We start from the raw sequence: 12,899 nt of genomic DNA on the forward strand, positions 1-12,899 counted from the left end.
GCATTGTCCTCTGTAAAGTAGGGCACATGGGCACCCTAATTATATTAAGCATACAGAAGATATTACTAAAAAAATCTGTCTATTAGCTGGGAATGTACAACTTAATAGATGTGAACATGTTTTCTTTAAAAAGGCTAAGAGATTATAACACAACAGCCATCACTCTTTCTGAGTTCCAGATGGGACAAGCAACTTATGTCCTTATGTCCCCCCTGCAAACCGCCCACAGAGAGTTTGCAGCTGTAGCCTGATAGAATGGAAACTGCTAGGTGAAAGAGAGGGAGAAGCCTGCTGGAGCTGACTTCTCAGCGTAGTTGTTAGCTTGCCTTCTCCTGCTTCCCTTCTAACCCTCACTGCAACCTGATGGAATAGCTGCTCTTTAACACTCTTCAGTATGTGTGTGTGTCCACGCTTTTGCACCAGACCCACCTCCTATACTCTAAATTGAAATCTGCTTTTTAAAAAAGCTACTTCTATTTTAGTGTATTCATGATACGTTGCATGTCACCCAGAAATCCGCATTGCATATAAATGTTTTAATAAAAGCATTTTTTATGTATAAGAAAGAGCCTGATCCATTCTATAATAAAATTGTAGATAGAAGGGAAGAACCCTGAATGCTTTCGTGAGCTCCTTGAAAAAAGGGCCTTGGATAAACTAGTTCTTCCAGTATCTTAGTAAAAGAAATTCAACAAAAAAGGGGAAAAGAAAGGGCTGGATAAAAATAGACTAAACAAAAATTTCACAATCATTACAGGAATCACTGTGTCAAACATTTGTATCACGGGAGTCTTATGAAAGCACTTGCTGCGTTTCCAGAGTTGTTTTGACAGTTTGTAGAACATTTGTTGCAAAACTCTCAGGGTGCAGAATAAGAAGTTTATTTTAGTGAGACCTCAGCTTGTCTTCAGTTACTGCAAATTGGAATAGCATGTCCAGAAATGAGTGGCCCTTTTGGTATTATAGCTATAGAAATTTGTGCACACGCTCCCTCTGATATGAATTACCACAGATACATTTGCAGCAGAACTGATCTCATCTTCTTGGCTGAGATACATTTATGGATGAAACATTCACCTATGTGACCAAATTGTGTGAATGAAGGAGAATGAGTGTGTGCTGCTAGGTGGGGATGAGGGAGCTGTACATTCAAGAACTGAAATAGTTTCCATTTGAGATAACGTGTTGCAAAGGCAGAAACCTTGAGAAAGCCGAGAAATCCTAGATCTGTGGTACAGATTTGATCTCTTTAATTTTTTGTGCGTGCATTTGAAATAGGAATATTCAGTCCAAGTCCTATCAATTTGCTTTAAAACAAGGCAGAGAAAACACAAGCACTGACGCGATGGGCCTGTCTTACATGCATCTAATTGTGCATCTGTAACAGAATGTTACGAGGGACGCGGGTGGCGCTGTGGGTTAAACCACAGAGCCTAGGACTTGCCGATCAGAAGGTTGGCGGTTCGAATCCCCGCGACGGGGTGAGCTCCCGTTGCTCGGTCCGTGCTCCTGCCCACCTAGCAGTTCAAAAGCATGTCAAAGTGCAAGTAGATAAATAGGTACCACTCCGGCGGGAAGGTAAACGAAGATAGATAAACGAAGATAAACGAAGATAAAGCGAGATGAGCACCACAACCCCAGAGTCGGTCACGACTGGACCTAATTGTCAGGGGTCCCTTTACCTTTACCTTTACCTAACAGAATGTTGTCGCCATCTGGAAGTGGAAGCAAGTGTTCAATGAAAATGCAGAATTCTGAAGCCGATTCACATACAGAATCCAGACCTGTACAGAGAAAAATATCCTAAGATAATAAAAAAAATAGAGTCTTGTAGCACACATTTATTGTGGCACATGGCTGAACTGCCTTGTGGCAATGGAAGGCAAATGGATAGGCTAATAAAATTCCACTCAAATTAAGGTGAAATATATGCCATGGGCTTCAAATATACTGTACAAACAATGTTCTTACGTTTCTGGCATCCTACTTATGCTGCAATCTCAGAGTTTCAGTGCACACTAAGGGCCAAATGATTTTGTTGGCTTTGTCCTTCTGTAGCATCTCATTGGAGAAAGCTTTCTCCAATTTATAATTCCTTCTCACACATCAAAACAACAAGAAGCCATGAGGAAGACTCGCTCTCTCTCTCTCTCTCTCTCTCTCTCTCTCTCTCTCTGTGTGTGTGTGTGTGTGTGTGTAGATCACTACATTATATCACCCTTGTATTGTTACACCCACCCCAATCTCAGCTGTGAGAGATTTTAGGGGTCTCAGTACACATCTTAGGTTTGGTTTCCTTGGAATGAAAGTTGCTGCAGAATTGATGTCTTCTGTCACACAAGGTTTGTTTTCACTTGTACTAGTACTCCGTTAAGTTTATAGGGAGCTTTCTAACGCTGCGACGCTGGATCACAAGGGAGCCCATCCTCTTCAGTAGAAATTCTGTCTGAGAAAAGTTTAAGACAACAGCCTGGTTTTTTTCCACCATGGAAATTCTTGCATGGGGCGAGTCTGCTAGAGCTTATGTTAGTTTAACCTACTTGGAGACCTGTCATTTAAATGAATGCTCATCAGGCAGATCCTTGATTGTGGCTTATGGCAGATGTTGAGTAAGAAGAATGATGTTATAGCAGGGAAGGGTAAGATTATTTACACCAAACATTCAAACCACAGGGATGGAGAAAGTGGAGAAATTCTCCAGAACTAAGCTTTGTCAAAACAGGAGGCAAAAAATGATTGGAAGTGGAGGGAAAGCTGGTTTTACTCATGTTGCCTCCATCCTGCAGGAGTTAGTCACCATGGAGACTTGCTTATTTTCTCTCACAGTGACTCACAAAATGAGCTTGCAACATTGCAAAGAATTTAGATTAGCGATACTTTGCAAAGAAGCCTTGGTGTTTTAGAACAGGATATATATATGTTTATTCTGCTACAATATTGGGTGGCACCAATGGGGGGGGGGGACAGGAAGGGCATGCATTCTCCAAAACCAAAAGCTCAGCCCCTCCCCCCTTGTTTCAGCGATCTTAATTCGGGAGACAACTAGCCCACCTAGAAATATACTTTGTCCCTTCTGTGCCTCCCCCCCCACCTCCACCAATTCCCCCCCCCCCCTGGTGCTGCCACTGGAAAACAAGTGCTATTTTATATTCCTTTTTGCACAACGCTTTGAACATTCTTTCATTCAAAAGTGGTTTGTAAGTGTTGTGAACAAACAAAATTTGAGAACCAGCCGATGTGCTCACATTGATAATAAAACACTACAAGGCTCACGCAAACAGAATGCATTTGGGTCTCCACCTAGGTACAGTGGTACCTCAGGTTAAGAACTTAATTCGTTCTGGAGGTCCGTTCTTAACCTGAAACTGTTCTTAACCTGAGGTACCACTTTAAATAATGGGGCCTCCCACTGCCGCCACACCACCACCACACGATTTCTGTTCTCATCCTGAAGCAAAGTTCTTAACCTGAGGTACTATTTCTGGGTTAGCGGTGTCTGTAACCTGAAGCGTCTGTAACCTGAGGTACCACTGTATATGAATATACAGATAATTATTTCAACCAGAACAGTGAAGGAACTGCCTTAAGCCATGGAACTAGTACTTTAAAACAACAAGCATAACACATACATCTTTTGAAGAGTGATGATTGCAGCCTTCTTCAGGTGTTCAGTGCAAATGTATGAAGAGAGTCACAGGGCTGTACACACAAGCCCTCTCCCTGCTGGAGAACATCCTGCATTGAGTAGGAAAAGGGCTTGTAAAGGCATTCAGCTGAAAATGCTCTCAAGTCTCCTTGTCCTTTCAGACAAGGGTCTCTCCCAGCCCTGCCTTGGGAGTCGGGATGCTGGGAATTGATGTAGATGCTCTTATCGCTGAGCTGCAGACCTCCCCCAAGTAGAAAACCTGATGGTCTGATATTCAAAGAAAATATTGACAGACCTGAAATCTTTGAAACCTGACGCTGCAACAGCAAGGGACAGGTCATAACAGGAGAGTTGGGCAGGCTCAAGAGAATATGAGATTATGTGTGAAAGATGGCAGAGTCAAATGGGCTTAATGTTCTCAACAGACCATGTTGGCAATGAAGCCTCCTCAAGGATACTTATGCAATGGCCCCCAAAGCCATATTGAGAAACTACAAGAGCGGTATGTGGAGTCAAAGTGTCTGACTGCAGTTCTCTTCATATTGATTGTGTAACTGTTATCTCTAGGAATGCTGAGGAGTTTACATTTTTGGACACCGTAAAAGATTGTGTCTCCAAACAAGCACGCCCATGCCTTGAGTACTGAATTCTGCTCTACGAATAGTTCAGGAAAGCTGTTGTCATGTCAGCTGCGCAGTAGGGAATTTCAAAGTGGAGGAGCGTGTTGTGAGAGACCCCATAACAACCACATTCCTAAGAAGAACACCTTTAGCTGTGACTCATGCATTGCAGCAGGGTTTGATTAGATCACCGTTGGGTTCTCTTCCAGTTCTACAGTTCTGTTATTCATCTGTAGGGCAACATATTGTCTACCCCTGCTGACTGACTGGATTAAGAGAAACTACTGTTTTGGTGGTAGACAAAGAAGAGACTGTCATTGCTGTTTTCAGAACTGTGGCCACAAGTCTACAGTGAGCCCTGAGGGATAGCTTAGTTGGTAGAGCATGAGACTCTTAATCTCAAGGTTGTGAGTTTGAGCCCCATGTTGGGTGAAAGATTCCTGCATGCAGGGAGTTGGACTAGATGATCCTTCCAACTCCCTTCCAAATCTGTGATTCTAAATTGTTTAGAATAACTCTGACACTTTTCTATCACACCACCACCAGAGCAGTTTTGTTTGGTCTGGATTTTATTTATCTGATTTATATCTATCCCAGGGGCTCAGAGTTACTTACAGCCAGTGGGTTTTTTTCCCTAGAAAAAGAGGTGCAGGAACTCACACTTCTTTTGACGGATAACCCTAAGTTGAGGTGTCGGAACGCACCAAAGAGGTCGTGGAACTCAGTTCTGGCTGAAAAAAAAAGCCCTGCTTATAGACCTAAATGTTAATAATTCTAACTTCCAATGGCTAATTATCTTAGGGTCACAATCTTTGTGCCACAGCATCCTTATTTCACATGAATGCCAGACCTTCCAAGTGTCCATATTTTCTAGAGAAAGTCCCAGATTTACAGAAGGCATCCTGGTTTCTGATTTGATCCTGGAATGTCCTGCTTTTCCTTAGGATATTCCTATTTTCATCAGAGAAATGTTGGAGGGCATGGAGTTATGTGACCCCCCCCAAGCCACGGAGATAAGTAATTTATACTTTAGAAGACATCTGAAGGCAACCCTGTATAGGGAAGCTTTTTTGATGTTTATTGTTTTATTATGTTTTTATATATGTTGGAAGCTGTCCAGAGTGGCTGGGGCAGCCCAGTGAGATGGACAGGGTATTCTTATTCTTATTCAATCAGACGGCTCTGTTTTCATTGGAGAAATGTTGGAGGGTATGGAATCTTAATGGAATGGGGAACGTTTTCATTCTGAGGGCCACATTCTTTTCTGGACAACCTTCTGAGGGCCACATGACAGTGGGGAGCGAGGTCAGAGCATATCCCTCACCTGTCCCAGGAAAACTGAGTCATATCCCTGCCCCCCATGTGAGAGCACTGCCGCCATTTTGGACATTGTGGTCTCGTGCTGTGTTCTCACGCTGGAAAAAGTGCTTTTGGGGGGCTGCTGTCTCATGACTTGCCCCAGGAGCATGACCTGGGAGAAACACGGTCCCAGTTTTTGGCCTGGACATGTTGGAGAGTATGTCATAGGCACAAGTGTGTGGAGCAAAAAATATATATGTGAATTTTACCTATTGTGCAGTAGGCTATGTTCTTCACTGTCACACACCCTACCCAGACAAGCAAGAAGCATGATTGCAGTTCAAGGGCACATTCCAGTCAGGCAAAAACACACAAGCAGTGCTGATGAAGGATATATGGCTCAGAATATATGGGACCTGGCTCCAGGCCTCAAGTTCTGCCTCCCTTGTTTCAGCCAGTCTGGTCAGTGTCCTCCATGTTATGAACTACAACTCAACCTGGCTTGGGCTTGTGGAAGTTCTGGCCCACAATATCTGGAAGGCACAAGTTGTTTGCCCATGGTATAATCACGTCAGAAATGTGGTGTGGTTGGGATGAAAGATAGTTTAGGCTGCTTCAAAGAGAACGTTATAATTTTGTTCCTTTGGACTTAAATACTACATGGAAGTAATCCATGGCACAGCAAGATATATATCCGGTCCTTCCTTCCAACAGTGCCCAGGGCAGCAGACACATCAACAGCGAACAATATTAAGAAGCATTCTCAAACAGTTAAAAACATTCTAAAAACAGCTACAGTGGTAACGATGGGGTGGAATTCTGAAAACCAACGGCCTTCTTTGAAGATGGTTTGTTTTCTTCCCTTGTGCTTTGCAGCTCTTTTTTCGGCTCTTTGTCTTGCTTGTACATCACACAAAATAAACCTGACAGCCATATGTTGTGTGGATGACATTTTAAGTGTGCGTGTCCTTGCATGTTTGGCAGGGAGGCTGGAAATGCTGTAATATTGGTGCAATTAGTAGCCCTACTGCCACCTCCTGGTCAAAACGATGCTGGCAGCACAAGAAAAGAAAAAGAGGATTCAAAGAGGAACCATCATATTTGCTTTATTTGTTTATTATGTGCAAGTTAAAAAAAAAATACACTAGGCAAGATGCCAGGTGTCATATCCATCTGGCAGATTAATGATGTTTCGAGACAGGTAATGAATTGGGATTACGGGGAAAGAATAAACTAAGTACTTGAAAGTGACTTCTAAAAAGGGGTGCCTGTGTTTGCTTGTTTTTCCCTTTACCCCTCAATTCCTTTTTTTCTTCAGTAAAGGAAATGACTGCAGAACATGCCGTTGGAAAGTGCCTTGTATTTACTGACATTTTGTAAGCCGCTCTGGAAATCTTTTGGGCTGAAGGGCAGGGTAAAAATGCTTGCACTAAAGTATAGGGGTTGTCTTGATGGATCGGACCAACATGGAGATTCTAGATGTCATTGCAAATACTGTAGGCCTGAATAGACGTATTAGCCATGCATCTGCCTAATTCCATATACAGTGGTACCTCAGTTTAAGTAGTTAATTCGTTCCAGAGGTCTGTACTTAACCTGAAACTGTTCTTAACCTGAAGCACCACTTTAGCTAATGGGGCCTCCTGCTGCTGCTGCACCGCCGGAGCCCAATTTCTGTTCTCATCCTGAAGCAAAGTTCTTAACCTGAAGCACTATTTCTGGGTTAGCGGAGTCTGTAACCTGAAGCGTATGTAACCTGAAGTGTATGTAACCTGAGGTACCACTGTATTTATAAGAACATAAGAAAAGCACACGGGACACAGGTGGCACTGTGGGTAAAACCACAGAGCCTATGGCTTACTGATCAGAAGGTCGGTGGTTCGAATCCCCGTGACAGGGTGAGCTCCCGTTGCTCGGTCCCTGCTCCTGCCAACCTAGCAGTTTGAAAGCACGTCAAAGTGCAAGTAGATAAATAGGTACCGCTCCGGTGGGAAGGTAAACGGCATTTCCGTGTGCTACTCTGGTTAGCCAGAAGCGGCTTAGTCATGCTGGCCACATGACCCGGAAGCTGGACGCCGGCTCCCTCGGCCAATAAAGCGAGATGAGCACCGCAACCCCAGAGTCGGTCATGACTGGACCTAATGGTCAGGGGTCCCTTTACCTTAAAGAAAAGCACTGTTAGATCAGGCCAAAGGTCTATCTAATCCAGCACTCTCTTCTCACAGGGGCCTACGGAAAGCATGAAAGCAGGACCTGAGCGAGACTGTACTCTCCTCACTTGTGATTCCCAGCGACTGATATTCAGAGGCATACAGCCTCCAACAGTGGAGGAAGAACATAGTCACTGTGGCTAGAAGCCATTGGCAGCCAGACCCTCCATGGACCTGTATAATCCTCTCTTAAAGCCCTCCAAGTTGATGATCGTCATCACCTCCTGTGGCCACGAATTCCAACATTGAACGCAGGATTGCATGTAACTGCCCTGATACCATCGTGAGCACAAACCATTGCAAATACACAATGAAAAGGACATGGGGGTGGAAATATTAATTACCCAACAAGCCTGGCTCAAGAACTGGCCTGAGCTGAGAAATCCTATAAGGGCAAATACAGTGGTACCTCGGGTTACATATGCATCAGGTTACATACGCTTCAGGTTACAGACTCCGCTAGCCCAGAAATATTACCTTGGGTTAAGAACTTTGCTTCAGGATGAGAACAGAAATCATGCTAATGGGGCGGGAGGCCCCATTAGCTAAAGTGGTGCTTCAGGTTAAGAACAGTTTCAGGTTAAGAACAGACCTCCGGAACGAAGTAAGTACTGTACTTAACCCGAGGTACCACTGTATAACTGATATAACGACCCAGAGGCCACCTTCTGAGCTTGGAAAAAACTTTCAAAGTCAACAGGTTACTTCCAAATGTACTCAAACAGAGAGAGACAGCTATTTTCAGGACCAGTTCCACTTGATATGCATGGACCTCTCCAGCATGAAAAAAATTCTAACGATAACAAATGGGCTACTTCTGACTCTAGTGGAAAATTTTACACCTCAAGAAAGAGGCACAGAGCCAAATGACACTGACCAAATGAACAACCTACCCGAACCAGCAGATATGAATCGCCCAGTAACCAGCAAGAAATCACAAAGACATGGTGGTGGGTGCTCCTAAAATTCTCTATACAGTGGTACCGCGGGTTAAGTACTTAATTCGTTTTGGAGGTCCATTCTTAACCTGAAACTGTTCTTAACCTGAAGCACCACTTTAGCTAATGGGGCCTCCTGCTGCTGCCGCGCCACCAGAGCACAATTTCTGTTCTCATCCTGAAGCAAAGTGCTTGACCTGAAGCACTATTTCTGGGTTAACAGAGTCTGTAACCTGAAGCGTATGTAACCTGAAGCGTATGTAACCCGAGGTACCACTGTAATTTCGTCGATCACAGTCGTGGGTTTAAAAAACACTGACAAGGGGGAGCAGGCAGACTAAATACTTTAAAAACAAAATAAACAAAAGCCTGAACTCCTCGCTGGCCCTGATACAGCAGTACTCTCTGTACCCACTTCTAGATGAGCCTTCTTGTTACTATGATCCCGGCCTCCAGCCAGTCTTGCTGCAGGTTAGACTCATTGGAATCAAAACATAAAGAGTTGCTTGAGGGCTTTAACCTCCTCTGGCACACAAGCTATGTCTGCGCTAACCACAGCTTGGCTGCAAAGGATTATGCCAAAAGTACCCTGTAGATGGCACTATTACTTCTGGTAAAATAAAATTTCAGGGTCTGCGTTAGTCAGGTTCCTTATTGCAAGGCTGTCTGTTGAAAGGCTGTCTGTCCTATACAACATGCAGTGGGGAAATGAGGGGGCAGCTTCACTGAGCTACAATTTTCTGAGTCAAGTAACCTGGGGAATTGTAGCTCTGAGAGCGGAACAGGGGTTTCCTGACAACTCTCAACACCCTTAACTGTTCCCAGGATTCATTGGGGGAACCCATGGCTGTTTAAAGTGGCTTGATACTGCTTTCAGCGCATAGTGAAGATGGGGCCTAAGAATTGTGTGAAAAGCTTACACTGAGGTGCAAAATACGTTTATGAAGCAACCGAGTCCTTGAAAGCTCCACAAACAGTATGTGAACAGGGTTGGTTTCTGCTGCCTCTTATCTTTTTCCTTTTCTTTGATAGGGTATGTGGGATATGTTAGGTACAAACTATGTGCTTTATAGAACTGAGTTTCATGCTACAGGTCTGAATCGATTAGGAAAGGTTCGGAAAACGTCAACAATACCCTAAATTAGAACCTGCTTTTTTAAGATGTTAGTCCTCAGGAGGGCTGGCCCTACCTTTTGGAAGAGTGAGGTGGCCACCTCAGGCAGCTGGCTCCAGGTGTCATGAAAGGGCACAAAATTGTTTGTTACTGCAGTTAGTACCATTAGCAATATTAGCATTGTGTTTGTTTTTTACTGCTGGGGTGGGGGAGAGGTGCTTGAGGGATTCTCTGCCTCAGGTGCCAAAATAACTTGGCTGGCTATGAGTATTTAAAAAAAACAAAACCCAGAACTCTTGTGCCTAGACAGTACTGGGCAACCTGCTGTCAATCTCATTTCCCCGTAGTCAAGATAGAAGATGATGAATGTGATAAGAATTTCTAAGTAATGCAGAAGGATAAAGTTTCCAAGTAGTATTAATGGTTTCAAGTGCAAGCATTTCACAATCACATTTTGCAAAATACTTGGCCACCTCATGAGAAGAGAAGACTCCCTGGAAAAGACCCTGATGTTGGGAAGGGGTCTACAGAGGACGAGATGGTTGGATAGTGTTCTCGAAGCTACCAGCATGAGTTTGACCAAGTGGAAGGCAGAAATGCCTGGCGTGCTCTGGTCCATGGGGTCACGAAGAGTCAGATACGACTAAATGACTAAACAACAAAAACGGCTTGTGGAATAATCAGCATTGTTTTGACAGTACAAAAGAATCATCTTCGCTTTCTTTCTTGTTTTCCCCTAAGATGAAAACAATTGTGAGGGTTTTTTCCATCTCAGTTGAAAGCATATGATCCCCATTCATTAAAAAGGTAAAAAAGGAAAAGTATTGAGTCAGCCTGGTCAGTCCTACAAGAGCTTGGCCAGTCCCCATCAGCTCACACACATTTTGTGAAATGTATTTATTCTGAAGAAGTTTTTTAAGGTATGGCAAATGGCCTACTTTGAGCTCTGAGTCTGAGGGAGGATATGTGTGACAACTTGAAGCTGCCAAAGTGGGGCGGGATAGAGGAAAGATGTTTGGAAAACCACCAATCTGAATCGATCTGTATAATGAAGATATTGGAAGACAACCCCCCCCCCCATGAGCTGGATAGAGGGCCAAAATAAGACTTACAAAATGACTATGTCCTATATATAGGAATGTTTTAGAAGTGTGCTTCTCAGTTTAAGACAGGGTGAGGATTTTGTGGAGTCAAAATTCAGTGCTCAGGAACGTATTAGAAAAATCCGCATAGGAATCAATAGAAATCATGGACTCGTTATACAAACACTCGCCTAACAAACTATTTCCAGAGAAGGCATTGTGTTTGGATAGTGAGGCTTGCATGTACATTCCCCACAGGGATCACACTGGTGAAACAGCAGCCAGCAGGACTAAACTTCACCAGTGGCATCAGACGATTGACAGCTGGGCAAAATTGGCCTGGCAGGAGGTTTCCCATCGCTGGTTTAAGAGAAGGCAGCTCAAACACAAATGAAATGTTTGTCCTAGTTACAACCTAGGCAACAACAATATTTGATGGCTGTGCATTTCCCTCAGTGAATTTGTGTTATTGTTCAAAACAAGCTCTGTAGTAGTAGTAGTAGTAGTAGTAATAATAATAATAATAATAATAATATCCCACCCATCTGGCTGGGTTTCTCCAGCCACTCTGGGTGGCTTCCAACAAAATATTAAAAATACAACAAAACATCAAACATAAAAAACCTCTCTAAACAGGGCAACCTTCAGATGTTTTCTAAAAGTCAGATAGTTGTTTATTTCCTTGACATCTGATGGGAGGGTGTTTCACAGGGCGGGCGCCACTACCGAGAAGGCCCTCTGCCTGGTTCCCTATAGCTTCACTTCTCGCAGTGAGGGAACCATCAGAAGGCCCTCAGAGCTGAATCTCAGTGTCTGGCAGAACGATGGGGGTGGAGACACCCCTTCAGGTATACTGGGCTGAGGCCATTGGGCTTTAAAGGTCAGCACCAACACTTTGAATTGTGCTTGGAAATGTACTGTTACTTTTGAGCAGCAGTATAATTGCATAAATAGATGTGCTCTGGGGTGCAGTTGACTCTGGATTAATACAGACTAGAGGTGGCACAGAATGAATTTAAATAACTGGGAGTCAGAAGACTGAGACTTGTGTAATGAGTTCTCTGTTGTATTATGGATCTGCATTATCTTCCTAGAAGTATAGATCTCCAGACCTTCAAATGATCTTTAAAGGTCATCTGCCATGAGGCAGAATTTATGATAATACATCTAATCCAGCTTTGGTTTGGTTGCTTGAACACCCACTGTGGAGAACTCTGTAACTTGCTTTGCTCATTTGCTCCACTGTCTGATTAATCCTAAAATTGGATCTTTCCCCATCTGTCTTAAAAGTTATTTCTTCTTCTCCTACTCTTAGTGAGTAAATGGATCCTATTCCATTGATAACTTTACCTTCACTACAGCAAACTACATTGCCTTTCTTTCAAACAAATGAACATGGCAAATAATTGATCCCTAGTGATCATATGCTCCTGTGAGACAGCAACTGGGGGCAGTGTGATGCCACCACACAGAGGGTGGCGCTGTGGTCTAAACCACCGAGCTTCTTGGGCTTGCTGATTGGAAGGTCAGCGGTTCAAATCCCAGTGACAGAGTGAGCTTCTGTTGCTCTGTCCCAGCTCCTGCCAACCTAGCAGTTCAAAATAACGCATTCCGAATAAGTGCAAGTAGATAAATAGGTACTGCTGCGTCAGGAAGGTAGACGGCATTTCTGTGCGCTCTGGCTTCAGTCATGGTGTCCCGTTGTGCCAGAAGCGGTTTAGTCATGCTGGCCAAATGACTCAGAAAGCTCTCTGTGGACAAACACTGGCTCCCTTGGCCTGAAAGTGAGATGAGCGCAGCAACCCCATAGTCGCCTTTGACTGGACTTAACCGTCCAGGGGTCCTTTACCTTTTTACCTATCAAGCAAAGCACAACTCCAGTAGGCTCCAGTAAATGGGATGGCTCATGCATGCACAAACCTTTGAAATTAGCCCATAGCAAGTGAAGCCTTCATCAAAATGTTGCAGTATATCCTCCCTCCAGAAAAGG

At 43.8% G+C, this 12,899-nt stretch overlaps 1 long non-coding RNA gene across 1 annotated transcript; it reads right to left on the bottom strand.

Annotated features, from left to right (window-relative positions):
* Positions 1–4: 4 nt before the first annotated feature.
* LOC310843915 lies at positions 5–3,840 on the bottom strand. The gene is made up of 4 exons (XR_014563777.1): positions 3,630–3,840; positions 2,280–2,446; positions 1,695–1,784; positions 5–1,378 (listed from the first exon to the last, which is right to left on the bottom strand). It is a non-coding gene; the product is annotated as an uncharacterized lncRNA (long non-coding RNA).
* Between the last annotated feature and the right edge of the window lie 9,059 nt (positions 3,841–12,899).

This window comes from Podarcis gaigeae (assembly GCF_964106915.1).
Source record: "Podarcis gaigeae genome assembly, chromosome: 4".
Lineage (NCBI taxonomy): Eukaryota > Metazoa > Chordata > Lepidosauria > Squamata > Lacertidae > Podarcis > Podarcis gaigeae.